Genomic DNA, 13,240 nt, shown 5'->3' with positions numbered 1-13,240 from the left:
AGATCCACTTCCTGGACTCTATGGTGCTAACAAGCAATGGTCACATAAACACCACCCTATACCAGAAATCTACTGAACGCTATTCCTACCTACATGCCTCCAGCTTTCATCCAGACCACACCACACGATCCATTGTCTATAGCCAAGCTCAACGATACAACCGCATTTGCTCCAACCCCTCAAACACGTCCGGAGACAAACACCTACAAGATCTCTATCAAGCATTCTTACAACTACAATGCCTACCTGCTGAAGTGAAGAAACAGATTGACAGAGCATGAAGAGTACCCAGAAGTCACTACAGGACTGGCCCAACAAAGAAAATAACAGACCGCCACTAGCCATCACCTTCAGCCCCCAAGTAAAACTCTCCAACTTAGGATTGAATAGAGACTGGGTGTGGATGGGTCATTACACAAAGTCAAACTATTTCCCCATGTTTATTCCCCCCCCCCCACTCCCCACTGTTCCTCAGATGTTCTTGTCAACCGCTGGAAATGGCCCACCTTGATTATCACCACAAAAAGATTTTTTCCCCCCGCTCTCCTGCTGGTAATAGCTCACCTTAAGTGATCACTCTAGTTACAGTGTGTATGGTAATACCCATTGTTTCATGTTCTCTATGTATATAAATCTCCCCACTGTATTTTCCACTGAATGCATCTGATGAAGTGAGCTGTAGCTCACAAAAGCTTATGCTCAAATAAATGTTAGTCTCTAAGGTGCCACAAGTACTCCTTTTCTTTTTGCGAATACAGACTAACACGGCTGCTACTCTGAAATCTTTGTTCAGGACATCATGTAAGCATAGAATCATAGAACTGGAAGGGACCTCAAGATGTCATCTAGTGCAGTCCCCTGCACTCAAGGCAGGACTAAGTATCATCTAGACGATCCCTACACCAATAAGCATATGCTTATTCTTTTGTACAGGGATAGGCCAGTTGCTGAAGAAACAGATCAGGATAAAGGTTGGTTGTCTTCGAATGAAAGAGAACATAGCATGCTTCTCTTGTGAGGGGAAGCATCCTGAGGGGGTGAGAGCGGGGCAAGAGAGGTCATGAGGCAAGAGAGGATGGAATCACCAGGCATATGGATGGTTAGAGGAGGAGGGTTACATGATTATGACTTACTGCTAAAACTTTGTTCAATGTGCCTAGCGATACAAAAAGTTAGACAATCATTTTTTTCTTATTGATCATCCATATTTTTTCAAATCTCTTAAAGATTAAATAATTTTCAATAATATAAAGTTCTTTCTGTTTGTGTTTAACATTTTAAAAGGGTGTATATCTGTTATAGAAATGTTTGAAGTCATAAAGGGATTTTGACTTATTTTGGTAAGTAATTTTATAAAACAAGCATAAGAATCATAGAATCATAGAATATCAGGGTTGGAAGGGACCCCAGAAGGTCATCTAGTCCAACCCCCTGCTCGAAGCAGGACCAATTCCCAGTTAAATCATCCCAGCCAGGGCTTTGTCAAGCCTGACCTTAAAAACCTCTAAGGAAGGAGATTCTACCACCTCCCTAGGTAACGCATTCCAGTGTTTCACCACCCTCTTAGTGAAAAAGTTTTTCCTAATATCCAATCTAAACCTCCCCCACTGCAACTTGAGACCATTACTCCTCATTCTGTCATCTGCTACCACTGAGAACAGTCTAGAGCCATCCTCTTTGGAACCCCCTTTCAGGTAGTTGAAAGCAGCTATCAAATCCCCCCTCATTGTTCTCTTCTGCAGGCTAAACAATCCCAGCTCCCTCAGCCTCTCCTCATAACTCATGTGTTCCAGACCCCTAATCATTTTTGTTGCCCTTCGCTGGACTCTCTCCAATTTATCCACATCCTTCTTGTAGTGTGGGGCCCAAAACTGGACACAGTACTCCAGATGAGGCCTCACCAATGTCGAATAGAGGGGAACGATCACGTCCCTCGATCTGCTCGCTATGCCCCTACTTATACATCCCAAAATGCCATTGGCCTTCTTGGCAACAAGGGCACACTGCTGACTCATATCCAGCTTCTCGTCCACTGTCACCCCTAGGTCCTTTTCCGCAGAACTGCTGCCTAGCCATTCGGTCCCTAGTCTGTAGCTGTGCATTGGATTCTTCCGTCCTAAGTGCAGGACCCTGCACTTATCCTTATTGAACCTCATCAGATTTCTTTTGGCCCAATCCTCCAATTTGTCTAGGTCCTTCTGTATCCTATCCCTCCCCTCCAGCGTATCTACCACTCCTCCCAGTTTAGTATCCCAGTTTAGAAGTAATTGTCCTATCCATGAGGCAGCCTGTTATGGGTGGACCATAGGGCAGAATAGGGCACCCTATGTAGAAGTAGCAGCATATTCAGGGCCTGATTCTGGTCTCACTAAAATCAACAAGTTTTTTTCATTGAATTCAATGAAACAAAGGTTAATAATGACTTAAATATGTGTGTGTGAGTGAGATAGAGGAAATGAGAGAGTGGGAGAGAGAGCACAGATGCGTTGGAAGAGATGATGATTTTCAAGTTGTTTTCTTTGGAGTTTAATCGAGGTCTTACTTTAAAATGAGCTCTGTATTTCAAAATATTGTTTCCTTCTAGAATATTTTAATTTAAAATCCCCCAGAAAAAGTGGGTTTTTGTTTTGTAATAAGAAAAGGAGTACTTGTGGCACCTTAGAGACTAACCAATTTATTTGAGCATAAGCTTTCGTGAGCTACAGCTCACTTCTAAATTGGTTAGTCTCTAAGGTGCCACAAGTACTCATTTTCTTTTTGCGAATACAGACTAACATGGCAGTTACTCTGAAACCTGTTTTGTAACACTAATAGTTTTGTGGGTTTTGTGCAAAATAGGGCTTTCTCATATAATATTTTATGCTTTTAAGTCACAAGACAAAATATTTTTGTAAAATCTGCTTTGGTAATATACATCACCAACAATATTCAGATGTGGCTTTCCAAAGTGATCATTATAACTAAATAATGTATATTTACAGATAGGCATAAGAACAATATCCATACCCTGTCAGGGAAATAATATAAGTTTTCAAAAATATATTCAATTTATCACAAACCAGTAATTTTCTAAAATATTAAGAGATTAGAATGTCATAAGAAAATTTAGGTGAGATATTTTAACTATTAAATGAACATTTGCCTAGCATATCTTAATATTTGTTTTATAAACTATTTTTTTCTATAGCAAAATGGATGCAGGTATTGACCAGCACTTGATAGGTAGGTAAACAGAAAAATAGTTTGATTGGGGAAAAGTGGAACAATGAATGATCTGGTATTTGCTCAAGGGAATTTCAGTTTTGCACGAGCATCAACAAATTGTCTGATGTTTGGTAAAATGTGGCAAAATATAGGAAAATTTTGTTGTGCAGTTTTTTAATGCAGTGAGCAAATAAAGTACCTAATGCTACTCCCAGTGAATTCAATGGAAAACTTATCAAACTCAAAAATATGAATATTTTGATAGCTACATTTATTTTCATTTTTGAGCAAAATTATATTTTTTCATTTATAAGGTACTTTTTGTCATTCTTAAAAGAGCTACATAAATTTGTATTCAACATCTTGCCAAAATTAGCCAATGTCAATAATCAAACATTTACCATATAAATGTAATGTCTTCTATGAAAAACAGTTAATTTTGATTTTTTTTTGTAAGTTTCTATATTTATTATCTTGAGTACTGTCAGTATGTTCAGTGATATATAAAGTTAAGTCAAGGTCTCTGACTTAAGTTGCTTATAATTTATGTAACAAATTACAATACAATGTGATTATCAGAGAGACTCACAATTCTACACCAGCCCTGAAATGCTTATTCATGGAAGCTTAAAGTCAGTGGGCATTTTGTTGAAATATGAACTGCAGAATCCAGCCCCAAATGAGAGAGGAGTGAGTCTTCATGATCTCAGCTCAGGAATAGGAATCAAGAGCTGAGTTCTAATCCTGACTATTTGAAACTGATTCCCATTGTGGCCTGTAGCAAGTCACTTACATCAATATTTTGAAAGTAGCTACTAATTTTGAGTCCCTTAGCTTTTGGATGCCTACCTTGGGCCTAATTTCTCTGAACTGCTCAGCACCTGAAATTCTAATTTAAGTCAATGGGTAGCTGCAAGTGCTCAGTACCTTTGAAAATACGGCCCAAGGGGTCTCAAATTAGACAATCTAAAATGAGTCACCCAAAATTAGAGATCATGTTTGAAAATTTGCCTGCATGCCTCTCTGTCTCAGTATTTCCATCTGTAAAATGGGGTTAACATACTTTCAAGAAATGTTGAGAATTTATTTACATGATGTTTATAAAGCAGCATGAAGAAAAGCACTACATAAGTGTTAAGCTTTATAATTGCATTAAATGGGTATGTCTAATATTGTAGACAAGAGATGTGGTTATCTAACAAATAATGGTTCCTCATCATCATTAGCAATAAATAACTTTGTGAAGACAACAATGCTGTGCTGGAATAAACTGAATTAAATGTCTAGAATACTGAATAGTATTTTCTAAATTGTGTTAATCACATGGGTAAAAGAACTTCTGTCTAAATTTTTTTTTGTCCAGTCAGAACATTTTCTATCTAAATGGTTTTATAAATATGGGTACAGATCTTAATTGGAAGGACCAATTTTTAGGCTATCTACTGTCACTACTGTAGCTTTGGATGAATGAATTTTAATCTGACCCTCAGGAATCAGTCTAGCTGAACAAAAACAATGAAAAATGCATGAGAACAGCAATTTCAACATGGCTATTTTGCAGACAAGCTTCTTTTATGCATCAATAGCAAATAAATCAAGAAATTGGATGGACTTTCGAAATGTCTTTCACTATTCTAAGTAAATCCATCTAGCTAGAGTAACCAGCAGTTCTGAAGATGGGAGTGTAAGCAGAGAAGGAATATTGATCAATTGCTTTATTTAGGATGGAATTCTTAACACTGGCTTTGCAAGGAATTTAGCACATAGAGGTGGGCAATACTATCTTGTTGCTACAAACTTAACTGCAAGATGCTTTAATCTCTAGTGTTTGGAGTCTACTGATTGTGTAAACAAAAACTGCAACTAATAAGAAAACAATTTCCTATATAAAGTGCTTAAGATCACATAAATATGGTGGACCAAGAAATAACAAGTAATAATTAGTAACAAGTTAGTGTCCTCAGCAGTACACTGTTGTACAGCTTTGTTAGAGAAGGCTGCAAAAATGCATCAAAAATGGGACATACAACATATATTAGAATAAAAGTGGCCAGATTTGAAGCAATGGGAGTTGTGGGTGCCCTTAAGCTCAGAAAATCAGGTCATTTTTATTTAGATACCCACCTGTAGGCACCCAAATTTGATATTTTTGGCCTATACATTTTTGTATGAGTAATAAGAGAACTGTTTTTCCTTTAAATCCATACAGTATGTCATGAGTAGAAAACAACCTATGTATGTCACTTTAGTATGTTACACCAGAATGCACAGACACCTTAGGAGCATAGGAAATTTGAAATGAATGTCTATGGAGAAAATTCTCAAGCTGTTCCTTAGCTCCCCTGCCTGTGGAGTGGATCCTGATGAATCTCTTGGGTCCCCCAAGTAGTAGGCCATTATATAAAGCCAAAAGAGATAAAGGATCTGATTCTCCACTGCCTTGCACCTTGCATAGTCATTTAAACCTGTGGAAAATGCAACCAAATCAGAATTCTCCATTTATTTTGCACTTAGTGTTGTTCAGATGTAAATGGCTACATGATGTGAAACTCTCTATCACTTGTTTGTAAAGAAACATACTAGTTAAAGTCCTTGATTGGTGGCAATGATATAGCAGCACCTAATACTAATATCAAATCCTCTTATATACCAGGGACACCATCTTCCTTTCTTACCCCAAATATAGAAGTACACCCTTTATATAACTTCTAATACCCCCCAAAAAAACCCTCCCATCTGTCCATGATTTTTGGTGTCTAGCAAAGTAATGTATTTAAGCTCCCAGTCTGATTGAATAGTGACACTGGATTTATGGTTTATTACAACTGCCTGTAACCCACTAACTCCCTCTTTTTGTCCTATGACGGCAGAGGTGTTAATGGGCCACACTATCTTAAATGGTCCCTTTAGAATATGTGCAAATGATTTATGCTAAACGATCTGTTCCACTTGGCATTTTGCTGTGATACTGGGAGTTCTTTTCCCAGACCTGAAGAAGAACTCTACGTAGCTCTCTGTTGTCTCTCTCACCCAGGGCTGTCCCTACCCATACACAAAGTACACAGCTGCATAGGGCACCAGGAAATTTGGAGCACCACACTTCCTAGTGCCCTGGGTGCTTCTCCAGCCCTTGCTTCGCCTCTTCCCTATGGACCCCACCCTGTTCCGCCTCAGCCCCACCCCTTCCCACCCCTGCTCCACCCCAGCCCCGCCCCCACTCCCCTGAGGATTGCAGCAGGGCCGGACCTGCACTCACTGGCGATGGGAAGTGCAGCAACCCGGCCCAAGCTGTGCCGCTGGTAAGTGCTGCGGGGTGGGTTCCCTGTACCCCCCATGCAAGACCTTCTCCCACTCCCCCGTGGGGGGGGGATGACTGTGTAGGGCCCCAGAATAGCTAGGCCAACAAAATTTGGCCCCAAAAACAATATTACCTCACCCACCTTGTCTCTCACATTTACATACACCAAAGATCAACTCTCAGTGTTTTGGGCTGATCTACCAGAAAAGATAAAAAAGGAAAAAGAGTTCCTGAAAGAAGGGAAAAGCTCCCCCATTATCAGACTGTTACTGCAGCCATTATTGAGGGATTTTATTGTGTTTTCATACTTAAATAAAGACTCTCTATTGTCTAAGAAACGAAGACCTGATTAGCAAACTTCATGAAGACATTCACAGTTTCTAGTACAAATGATGCTTGTTTGCCTACAGCCATTTTTCTAGTAAATGAAATAACTTAATGAATAATTGAAACTTTTGATATCTACTCAATTATTCAAGGGTAAAAGAGAGAGTATAATTTTTTAGATAAAATAAACATGACTATCCTGAATTTTGTTTAGCTGTGGAACTAAGATCAGTTGCAGCTTTACTACCTGTGACAGGGAAGAAATCAAGACTATCGTCAGATGGTTATCCCGTGTTTTGACAGACTAGAGGCTTGATTGTCAGAGGTGCTAAACTCCTGCAGCTCTCACTGATTTCAGTGGGAGCTGTAGGTCTGTAGATTACCATTCATATCTTGCAGCAAAATATTTTTTGCTCCAGGCTTCACTTAAATTATGAAAAGTCCTTTTTGAGTCCTTTGGATGTATGGAGCCAAATATTTTTCTGATAAAGAGAACTCTTTGTCATGCCTAAACACTGGGGCTGGATGTTCTATTTAGGCTTTTGTGAAATTGAGATAATAACTGATTATCTAATTACCAGAGGGATGAGATTTCTAGTCAAAGCATGGGAATGGCAAGATAGGAATTTCAGACTGAAGGCTGGACTCAATATGCAATATGTGATTTGGGAAATAATATCTACAGTGCATGTTTGGTGACACATGTTAAGTTGATGACCTGCAAAGGTAGACGCTCTCCATGTGTATTAACTAAGGATCTGTTTCTCTGATTCAAAGTTAACACCTCTTCAAGAAAATTCTTTTTGTAAAATGTATATTAGAAAACAAAAACTAATGTAATTGGGAGTTGACTGTTCAAGACCTGGCAAGATTGGCTTCTAAGGATGTGACTCTCTCACAATCCTCAATATGGCTATTTATGACTGATATGGTAGCCATCTATATTGATTGTAGATCCCTTGCTAGGAAACAGAAAGGAAAGAACAGGATTAGTCTATTTGAATTATCGAAAGAGGTTAACAGTAGAGTGCCTCAAGGTCTGCACTAGGTTCCAGGTTGTTTGATGTATTTATTCATGATTTGGAAATGGGTGTGAATAGTGAGGCAGCAAAATCTGCAGATGACGCAGTTACGTAGGTTAATCAGGACCAGAGAGAACTGTCATGAATTTCAGAGAGACCTAACAAGCTAGATGAATAGGCAACACAATGTCAAATGAAATTCGGTGCTGGCAAATACAAAGTAATGTACATTGGAGGGGAAAATTTAAAGTACTTAAACCTTATAGGTTTTAAACTAACTGTATCAACTCCAAAAAGGGACCTGGTGTCATCGTACACAGCTTAGTGAAAACATTTGGTCAGTGCATAGCTGCAATCAAAAAAGCTAAAGCGATGTTAGGTTGCATAAGGAATGGAAAGGAGAATACTACAGAAAATATTATAATGCCTTTTTATAAATCAATGGTGTAGCCTCAAAAACAGGATGTTCAGAGAAGAACGATCAACTGCCTGGGAAAATTCTCATATGAAGAGAGATTGACAAGGCTGGGATAGTTTACTTTAGAAAGAAAACAAATAAGACAGGACAGAATAAAAGTAAGTAAAATAATGAATAGTAGAGAGAAAACAGATTGGGAACTTCTGTTCTCTCAATCTCTTAACACAAGAACAAGGGGAGATGTAGGAAATTAAAAACTGATAAAAAATAAATGCTTTTTTACACTGTGTGTGATTGAACTGTGGAACTCAATGCTACAGAAATGTGTTGAAGCCAAGAAACTTAACAAGATTTAAAAACAAGGGACTGGACATTATTATGGATATCATGAATATCCAGACATACACTTAATTACAACAGAAATTTTGGAAGGGATATTAAACTTTGTGCTTCAGGGCTTGAACTAATGTCTTACTATTGGAGACCAGGCTGATAGCTAATATGGGGCGGGGGGGGGGGGGAAGATTATCCTATTTCCACCTACTATGGGATACTTATACCTTCCTTTGAAGCATCTGGTACTACCCAGAATCAGAGAGAGGATACCACACTATATAGACCATATGTCTGATCCGGGATGATAATCCCTATGTGATCCCCAGGGGTAAGATGGATCTGTATTTCCCTTGAAGGATCCAGTTGGGATATCAGTTGGTGGCCTCTGAAAGGTCTGATTATAGAGGTGGTAGTAAGGGGAGGGAGCTGGGCCTGAAGGCATCTCTTCACTCTCTGGCGTTGGCAGTACCCACATTGTGTCCAGTGTCCTCCATTCATGGCCTGGGAGGAGTCCACAGTCAAAAACTGTTAAGCTTCCCAGTCAAGAGCATGGCTGCAGGTTCAGGCTGTAGGGACTCAGGCACTATCTTCCATCTGCCATCACTCTTCTCATGAAAATGAGAGAGGAGCTACTTGACCTTGGAGCCACTTTTTCAGATCTTGTCTGGCTCCTTTCCTGCCCAGGCCGGGTGGGTGAGGCAACCCTGCCCATCTGGGCAGAATGCGGAAGTGTACTCTGCCCACAGAGCTGGCCAAACTCCTCAATGAGACATGTGGGAGACACAGACCCTTTCTTTTGCCTCTGGCTTTTCTTGGGCTAGTACACTTCCTGAAGCCTGCAGGGGCACCATTCACTGAAAATACCTGAGAGAGGGAAGCAGAGCTGAAGAGGCACTATCCTCAAAAAGCAAGTCCAGCTTGGGAATTAGACAGACTCACACTAGTGAGCCAAAACATTAGTAGAAACTTGAAATAAAGTCTGGAATTTTCCTCATAAAAGCTCTCTGCAGCAGGTAGATCTGGTTGACTGCTTGACAGATAACACTGGGGAGAATTTCAGGGGACAGGACATTCCCTGCTGCCAGTGAATGAAAGGTCTGGTTTTGTCTGAACCAGGATGAATGCAGCAAGCTGAAGTATCCATTGTAATGATTATGGGACCTTAGCACAATGAAAAATATGCCAGAGGGTTTTTTCAGAACACGTTTTTTATATGGGCAAAAAGATGGAAGAATGAACTCTTGTGATCTGTGGAGCATTGAGATGTTTTAGTGATAAATGCTGTGTTAGTTCTTAGCACAACTATGCCCTTGTGAGAGTTGCAATACTGCTATTTTATTGATAAGAAAATCATCTTGCCAAAGTGATTGCAACCAGGAAGGCAATCTTTAAAGAGAGAGACTATAAGAGCACTTCTGATAAGTGATCAAAGAAATGCTTAGTCAGGGTGTTTAATACAAGATTTCAGTCTCCCAAGGAAGTTCTCTGTGCTAGTGTAGAGTTGACATGTGAAGCAGTTCTGTGAAATCTTCCAATGTCCAGATGAGATGAAATATTGCACTACAGTGCTTTCTAAGTATGCTGGAAAAGTATGCCACTTGGAATTTTCAAGTTTGGGGGGTTAGGTGCATAATTAGATCTTGTTGTAAGTGCTCCAAAATATGTTTCACTCTTGCTTTGACTAGACCCATGTTGCTAAATCAATTTCTCTGGGCTGGATAGCAGAAGTGGTCCTTTGAGAGCAGCTCCTTTCAGACTGGTGGTTATCATCTGAATGGGATCTGAGAACTATGTACAATTTCTGCTTTTGGCAATGGATGAAACTGCGGAACTATGACTACTGACTGTTGATCTTTTTATGTGGAATAAAATTTTGGTATTTCTGTTTTATCCTGGACAAAAATTGGCCCGTTGATAGCTATTCTAGAGACCTAACTCTCTATTCAAAGACTTTGGAATGCATATTCCACTTTCCTGGATCTATACTTTGTCAGTCTGCTTTGATATTTAGTTTCCCTTTCGTGTGTAGGAGTTGAAAGGAAAGCAGTGCCTTTTCTATTCAGGAACAGAGAAGACTGCCTAATCTGTAGCAGAGCTGAGAACCTGATATTTCCTTTCTTTTTAATGTAAACTACTGCTGAACCATTGTCTGACATTGCCAATTCATTTTGATTTATTGGGATTGGAGTTGGGACAATGTATGTATATCTGATTGCTCTGACCATGAGCCAATTGATACTGTGTTGGAGTTCGGTCAGTTATCCTGGGATGAGAGTCGTAGATTCCAAGGCCAGAATGGGCCACTGTGATCATCCAGTCTGACCTTTGGTGTAACACAAGCCATAGAACTTTCCCAGAATAATTCCTATAGCATATTCTTTAGAAAAACAGCCAATCTTGATTTAAAAATTGTCAGTGATGGAGAATCCACCATGACCCTAGGTAAACTGTTTCAATGGTTTACGTCCCTCACCATTAAATGTATGCCTTATTTCCAATCTGAATTTGTCTAACTTCAATTTCCAGCCATTAGATTGTGTTATATCTGTCTCTGTTAGACTCAAATAGCTCAATGTATTTAGCTTAACAAAGAGAAGGTTAAGGGTTGACTAGATTACGGTCTATAAATACCTACATGGGGAACAAATATTTAATAATGGCCTCTTCAGTCTATCACTATAGTGTATGTTTTCTAAGCCTTTATTTATTCTCATGGCTCTTCCCTGACTCCTCTCCAATTTATCATCATCCTTCCTGAATTGTGGGCACCAGCAGTGGACACAGTATTCCAATGATGGTAGCACCAGTACCAAGTAAAGAGGTATAATAACCTCTCTACTCCTACTCAAGATTACCCTGTTTATACATCCCAGGATCATATTAGCATTTTTGGCCAAAGCATCACTTTGGCAGCTCATGTTCAGTTGATTATCTACTATGACCCCCAGTTTTTCCCCCAGAATCACTGCTTTCCAGGATAGAGTCCCTCATCCCATAAATATGTTCCTAGATATATACTGTGACAGCATATACCCCTATGTTCACCCCTTTTACAAAACGATGATAAATTTTGTACAAACTATGCTTTGTGAGGTATTTGAAAATGCATAATTTACTGAAACAGCTGTGGGTCCCCATCCACACAGACTTTGTCTCCTGAACCTCAGCTGGAGATAATTCTCAAAGAAGAGAAAGGACTATAGAAGGAGAGAGGAGATGCCCCAAACATTTCTTCCTTTTCCCTCTACTCACACTATTCACAACACCTAAAGAACAAAGCAAACAGCTTTGGACTGAGGAGGGATCCTGACTGAAAGATTCAGCCAGGAAGGTTGCTAAAATATTTGGGGTTAGGATCTGTGCTTTGAATTTACTCCAGTTTGTTAATGCATTGTTAATGCTTGTTAAGGCATTAGTTGCAATTTACTTTTATTTTCTTGTAGTCAATTCTGACATGTAACCACTTAAAATCTATCTTTCTTTAATTAATAAACTTGTTTTATCTAGACCAGTGTGTTTGGACTGAAGTGTTTGGGATGCTTCATTTGTGATAACAAGATTTGTGCATATCATTTTCTGTTAATGAAATGACAGACTTTATATGAGCTTGTATTGTCCAGGAGGGTGCTGGGCAATACAAGATACACATTTCTGGGGGAAGTCTGGGACTGTGAATTTGCTGGTGTCACTCTGCAGTATAATTCAAGCATGGCTGACTCTAGCCCTCTTATACAATAGCTGGGAGTAGTTTACATGCTGGAGGCTGTGTGAGAGCAGCCCAGGAGTGGTTGCTCTGACAGCAAACCAGTGTAAAAGGCACCCCAGACTGGAGAATGAGGGGACACAGCTGTTCATCAGTCCAGACTGTACGCTGGGTAATGTCACATTTACATTTAGCCATATTAAAACGCATAATGTTTGTGCCCAATTATCAAGCCATCCAGATTGCTCTGAATTAGCGACCTGTCTGCTTTGTTATTTACCAGTCCTCCAATTTTTGTGTCATTTGCAAACTTTATCAGTGATGATTTTATGTTTTCTTACAGTGCTCAATGATAAAAAATGTTAAATAGGGTAGGCCCAAGAACCAATCCCTGTGAGACCCACTGGAAACACACCTGCTCAATGATGATTGCCCGTTTACAATTACATTTTGAGACCTGTTAGCCAATTTTTAATCCACTGAACATGTGCCATGTTAATTTTATATTCATTTTTTATTCAAAACGTCAGAGTACAAAGAGCCTTACAGAAGTCTATTATGTCAACACTATTAACTTTATAAACCAAACTTGTAATCCCATCAAAAAGAAATCTCAGGTTAGTTTGGCAGGATCTATTTTCCATAAACTCATGTTGATTTGCATTAGTTACACTGCCCTCCTTTAATTCTTTATTAATTGAGACCCATACCAGCCAATCCATTATTTTGCCCGGGATTGATGTCAGGCTAACAGGCCTATGATTACCCAGGTAATCTCATTTACTCTTTTTAAAAATTGTCACAATATTAGCATTCTTCTAGTATTCTGGAACTGCCCCAGGGTTCCAAGACTTATTAAAAATCAGCATTATTGTTCCAGGAAGGCCCTCAGCCATCTTTTTAAAAACTTTTGGATGCAAGTTATCTGGACC

Source organism: Lepidochelys olivacea (assembly GCF_965140295.1).
Source record: "Lepidochelys olivacea isolate rLepOli2 genome assembly, chromosome: 3".
Classification (NCBI taxonomy): domain Eukaryota; kingdom Metazoa; phylum Chordata; order Testudines; family Cheloniidae; genus Lepidochelys; species Lepidochelys olivacea.
Note: the sequence above shows the minus strand (reverse complement) of the source record.